Genomic DNA, 6,000 nt, shown 5'->3' with positions numbered 1-6,000 from the left:
GCCTCTCGAGGAAGTGATGCTGAAGGTTAGAACCTAAGAATGAGTTGGTGTTAAGGAGAGAAGAGTTTTCCAGGATAGCGTGTGTAAGGGCCATGAGGTGGGAAAGACCAACTATAACGTTTAATGCTGTTTAGTGACACACACGTCTACGAAGCACGTGCCTCCTGATGCATAGGACTGACGAGCACCAGGACCAGATGTGGTACTGGGAAGCATTCTGTGGGTTCACCTGGCTTTTCTCTCTCGTATCTTACAGGGCTGGGATGGGGCCTGGACTGCGAGGAGCGGGGCTTTGCGCCAGCGCTGGAAAGCCTGTGTGTATCCTCAGCTTTGAGAACTGAATTCCATGGGTTGTGTCAGCGTCAGACCTGTGAAGTTCAGTTCTTCAGCTGGGATATCTCTGTCATCGTGGACTCAGGGACATTGGAGAGAGCGGACCCAAGGTCGCCTGAAGAACTTGGAACACTGGAGACAGAAGGGCCGAGTCTCAGAAGGAATAGGGCGGGTGGGTTCATGGGAAGTTAAACACTCGTTTAATTGCCAGAAGACTTGAATTCTATGCTGAGCAGGGTTCCAACCAGCTAAATGAGTGCTCTCAGCATGTCATTCTTGCTATCGCTGCTGCCACTGCTAGTTTACGTTTATTGATTACTTCCAGCGATCCAGGTACTGTACCAAAGTGCTTTACATGCTGTTATAGGACACTCTTGGGAAAAATCATTTTAATGAAGCTTGAGACACCCGGCACTGCCATGCTGTGATTTTTATTCCCTCTTCATGTGATCAGATGGAACTAATAGAATGTGACAAGTGTTCTTTAGCATGGACTGTCGAGGTTACTGGTCCCTTTTTAAGATGAGAAGCATTGAGTACATCCCTCTTATGGTCCCCCTGCGTTTATTTGAATCTCTACTTCCTTGCCATCTATAAACACATTAGGGCTACACTGTGTCTTTGTATTCCCCACAAGGCAAAAAGAAGTTGTAATTAAACTTTACGAGGATCCCCAGTTTCTCCTAGGGAAAAGGGATACAGAGGATCTGAAGGCCCCTCCATTTGCTGGTATGGTCAGCTGGGTGCTGTGGTCAAGTCTTTCTGTTGTCCTCCTCATCGTTAAGTCAGCTTGGTCTGCCCTGAGGCCCAGGCTCACTGTGATGGTGACGATTTCCACCTTTAGGCAGAGGGCTGGGGACCTTGTAAGTACTATGTGGGCTTTATTAGGCTTTAGATTTGATGGGCAATAAGGAGTGTGCTTTGTCTCTAGGGAACTCATCTTTGATCCATCACTGTCTCTTGAAATGTCTATCTCACTATAGTCTACAGAATGAGAGTGTGGTCTGACTCGGAAAGGAGAGGCGGGCACAGGTGGGAAACCCTACAGCAGCCACATTCTCACTCTGTCTTTGCAGTGACACTTGCGTTTATCGAGCGCCTACTATGTGCCAGGCACTGTGCTCAGGGCATTCTGTGCATGATCGTGGTGAATCTCACACCCAGCCTCATCCGGAAAATGGGGATGAATTAACCAAAGGATGTCATATAAAAAAGTATAACTACATTCTGCAGAAGCAGAGGGGTGCTTGGTTCTCATGAAAGCCAGTGGCATGGATGTGCTGTCTGGGCTGCCCTGATCAGATCAAGGACCCCCGCCGCCACATCCACCCCCTACTTCCACCCTTTGCTTACTAGACCCTTAGTCAGTGCTCATTCTAGAGCCAGAGTGTTGGTGAAACTCAACTGGGACCAGAGATCAGTGTCTTCAGTCCTAGACGACTGGAGAAAATCCAGAATTTACACTGGAATCTCCAAATACTCTGGGTTTTAGACCATCTGTGCTGTGAACACTGAGACCCAGAACTCTGATTTACGGCAAAAGGCTCATCCTTCTTACAGGTGAACTCTTCCTGAAGCAAACCTGATAAATGAATGTGGAATTCACACACACACACAAGCACACACACCCTTAAGAAGGTAACCTGTGGATCTGTGAGGAGGAGGCAGAAATTCACTATATAGAAGAATGCTTCATTTCCTAAGAGGATTTAGGTTAAGATTCAACTAGGTAATACATTTCCCGAAGATTTTTGAGGTTGTATTTGCTTTACAAAATGTATATAAGTGGCAGAAGCAGATTAAAAATAGCTTAGATTATATGATTCCATTTGTGTAAAATTATAAATGTGTATAGGAATATGTGCATTGCAAGATGTACATCAATTTATTAACAAGGATTATCTCTTGGGGGGGTGGGAATTGAGATGCATTTTCTTTTCTTTGTATTTTTCTCTATTGTTTGATTCTTACACTGAGCATGTTTAATTAAAACAATAAAATTATTGAAGGAAATTGCACAGACAATTGTGATGAATGTAGACAGTGCTAGTGTTGTGCGTTTGTTAGAGGTTGTGTTGTAGAGGTGTGTCGTGGAAGACTGGAGTTCCTGATGTGTTCAGGGAAGGGGTAGGGCAGAGGGCAATATACAGTGTGATGTTTTTTCAAGAAGAGAAATGTGTGTGTGTGTGTGTGTGTGTGTGTCTGTTGAAGCCCAGTGGCTAGTGGGTGGTAAGGGAGCAGGTGATTTTTTTCTCTCCCTTATTTATGCTTTTCTGCCCAAACAAGAAGAAAAAGAACTGTCAGTGTACATGCTACTTTTCAAGAATCCATCCAATGTGTAACCCAGTAATTCTCAAAGTGTGTTTCCAGGATGAGCAACATCAGTCACCTGGGAACTTGTTAGATATGTAAATTATCAAGCTCCACCCAAGACCTACTGAATAAGAAACGCTGGCAGTGGGGCCCAGCAATTTCTGTTTTAACAATTCCTTCGGCTTGACTAATGCACACTGAGGTTTTAGAACTGCTGGTGTCAATCAAGGGACATCCCCACTCCACCAAACTGGAATGCGGCTGATATTGACATGCAAGATGCTGGCCCACTCCTACAGGTGCGTGTGCAGGTGTTCGGCAAAACTCATCTCTGAGAGATGAACGGCAGGACCACAAACATCAAGATCCTTACCAGTGACTATTTCGACCAGTGACTAGTAGATCTCTAAGTTTTTAAGGTACAAACTTTAGGTGCATAAAATCACCTGAAGAGGAAAAACGTCACTTGAAGAGGTTGTTAATTAAGGTAGATTCCTAGGTTATGCCCCTGACCTACAGACTTAGCATCTCCAGGGGCCTGCCATTTTAACCATCACCCCTAAGGAATCCCATTAAGGAAGTTCAGGGACAACACTGAGCAGCAGCTTTAGGCTTTTTCACACTTTCTTTTTATTTTTTTTCTGGTACTCCCCTTATATTTCTTCTTTCCGTCTCATCCTTTCCCTTTCTGCTATGATCAATGGGGTCTCAAAAGCAGATTCATCATCTTTCCGGCTCTGTGCTTGGGAGAGAACAGGTGAGATGCTCCTGGAGAGGTGCCTTGGGAGTAATAATAATAATGATGGAAGTATTGATTTCCCATCCTCAGATAACGGGGAAGGACATGATTTAGCAGCTCACATTGACGGGACATGGTGGGAAGCTGGACACAGCACTCAATAGTCGCTGCTGATTCGTGTCACGAGGCTGCTGGGATTCAGTGATTTAGGGACATGGTGGTTTCCTAAGTCCTCCCCCCAGTCAAACCTTTGTTCGTTAAGGTGAAGATTCCTGTGTTAGGGTTCTCCAGAGAAATGGAACCCATAGAATTACATATATAGAGAGATTTATTATAGGGAATTGGCTCATGTGGCTATGGAGTCCCACCCGGCAAGTCCCAAGATCTGCAGGGTGAGTCGTCTAGCTGGAGACCCAGGAGAGCTGGTGGTGTAGTTCTAGTCTGTGTCTGAAGGCCTGAGGACCAGCAGAACTGAATGTAGTTCCAGTCCGAAGGCCGGCAGGCTCAAGACCCAGAAAGAGCTCACGTTTCAGTTTGAGTCTGAAAACAGGGAAAAAGTGATGTCCCTGCTCAATGGTCAGGCTGGAGGAGTTCCCTCTTCCCCTCAGCAGTCAGCCTTTTTGCTCTGTTCAGGCCTTCAACTGATTGGATGGGGCCCGCCCACATTAGGGAGGGCAATCTGCTTTATTCCATCTATCGATTTAAATGTTAAAGTCATCTAAAAACATCCTCATAGACACACCCAGAAATATGTTTGGCCAAATATCTGGGCACTTTGTGACCCAGTCAACACATGAAATTAACCTTCAAATTCCTTTTTCATATTTTTTCACATCTAGACTCTCTTTCTGTCTTTTTGATAATATTTCAGAGAGGCAGTCCAGAGCTTGGGTGTTGGGTGGCAGACAGTCTGGAAAAATGCTTTATGGGGAGGGATGCAGTTTTCTTGCCCAGTTCCTCTTTGCTCTTTGTAGCATTCAGGCGCTTTGGGGAAATGTTTGTGAAGGAAGCCCTGTTCCTGTCTCCTGGGGTGCCTCTTCCAAGTGAAGAACTCACTGCGATTATTCCTGGGAAAGTGCAGACAGTATAATTACAACTTTCCTATATTAGGTGTTCACAATGCTCCAGCTGTCTTATATATAAAGAAAGATCTCCATCTTCTAGGTGAGAAAACTGAAGCTGGGGAGGTCGTATATTTTGCTTAAATTTCACATACAATTAAGTGTCACAGCCAGGATGTTAATCAATGCTGACAATTCAGAGCCTACGTTCTTTTCACTAAAGTTTGTACTGGGCTTTACAGTTTATAAAGCACTTTAACACACGTTATTATATTTGCTGAATATAGCATTCCCCAGAAGTAGACATTATAACCATAATTTTAGGGATGGGAAAACGGAGTTTTAAAAGCTTATACAACTTGTCTGTACCCCGTGTCCTATGACTAGTAACTGGTGAAGTTGAGCCTAAAATCCACAATCTGTGTGATAAAAAGATAACTTTTATCTTAAAAATTCATAGGAATATACAAAACTTGGAATGAAAGAAAAAAAAATCTCCTGCCTCAGTTTCTCCAATGTAACTGAAAACAGAAATGTGTACATTGAGGCCCACTCTGACTTATTGCTCCGTCTTTGGTAAGCAGGAGTGAGCCCTTATACATGAGCAGTTCCACCCTCTGGGGCACCGTCATACTTTAAAATATACTAAAATTACGTTGTTGGTAGCTTTTAAGAAACCAGAATGTATTTTTGCTGTGTGTCCTGCAATACTAGTAAGACTGGTCAGATTCCATTTGCCTCCGGGCAACAAATGTGTTTTCTTGTCTTAAAAACAAACTCATCTTTCTTATTATATAAGTAATCAGTTTACTGCAAAGAATTTTGAAAATGCAGCAAAGCATAAAAGAGAAAAAAATTAAAATTATCAAAAATTTTATCGTATACAACAATTATGTATTTTTTTTACAGGGAATTTGGAAAATTCAGAAAATCATAAGGGAAAAAAATGTTATCCATAAGCTCATAGATTACCATTTTGGGTTATTTCTTTTCATTTTCACTTCTTTTTAATATAGTTGGGATCGTCTTTTAAATGTAATTTGTGTGTGTGTTCTGTTTTTTATTTAACATTTTATCATAAGCATTTCCTTATGCCCTTAGACAGTCTTTTGCATGCATTTTTAAATGTCCGCATATGTGGTTCATGGAGTGGATGTGCCTTTGTTTACATGATCATTCCGCTATTTCTGGCCATTTATAACCTGGGTGTCCTGACTCCAAATCTGCTGCCTCAGCCTGCCCCTCCCAACCCCCCGCTGCCACTCCTGGTTCAGTCTCTATTTCCTTTTAGCCTTTTGCTTACACTCATTCGTGCATTATTAGTGATGGCTTTAGCAGTGTTTTAAAAAAAAAGCCTAGCAGCTTCTTATTCATTAATACATAATGATGCTAGTGTTAAGGATTAACTATGTGTCAAGCTCTATTTCAAGACTTTGAACAGATTTTCATTAAGGCCACCACCTCTACAACAATAGTAAATACCGTTATTATTCCTGTTATACAGATGAGACCACAGAGGCACAGGGAGGTTAAGATAAATATCAGAATGCACTC

The 6,000-nt window shown here is 42.8% G+C and overlaps 1 non-coding gene across 1 annotated transcript; it reads left to right on the top strand.

Moving 5' to 3' along the window:
- Positions 1–326: 326 nt before the first annotated feature.
- Positions 327–391, top strand: MIR146A (microRNA mir-146a). The gene has a single exon (NR_032937.1). It is a non-coding gene; the product is annotated as a microRNA mir-146a (primary transcript).
- The last annotated feature ends 5,609 nt before the right edge of the window (positions 392–6,000 follow it).

This window comes from Equus caballus, chromosome 14, assembly GCF_041296265.1.
Source record: "Equus caballus isolate H_3958 breed thoroughbred chromosome 14, TB-T2T, whole genome shotgun sequence".
Taxonomy (NCBI): domain Eukaryota; kingdom Metazoa; phylum Chordata; class Mammalia; order Perissodactyla; family Equidae; genus Equus; species Equus caballus.
Note: the sequence above shows the minus strand (reverse complement) of the source record. Positions and strands in the feature narration are given on the sequence as shown.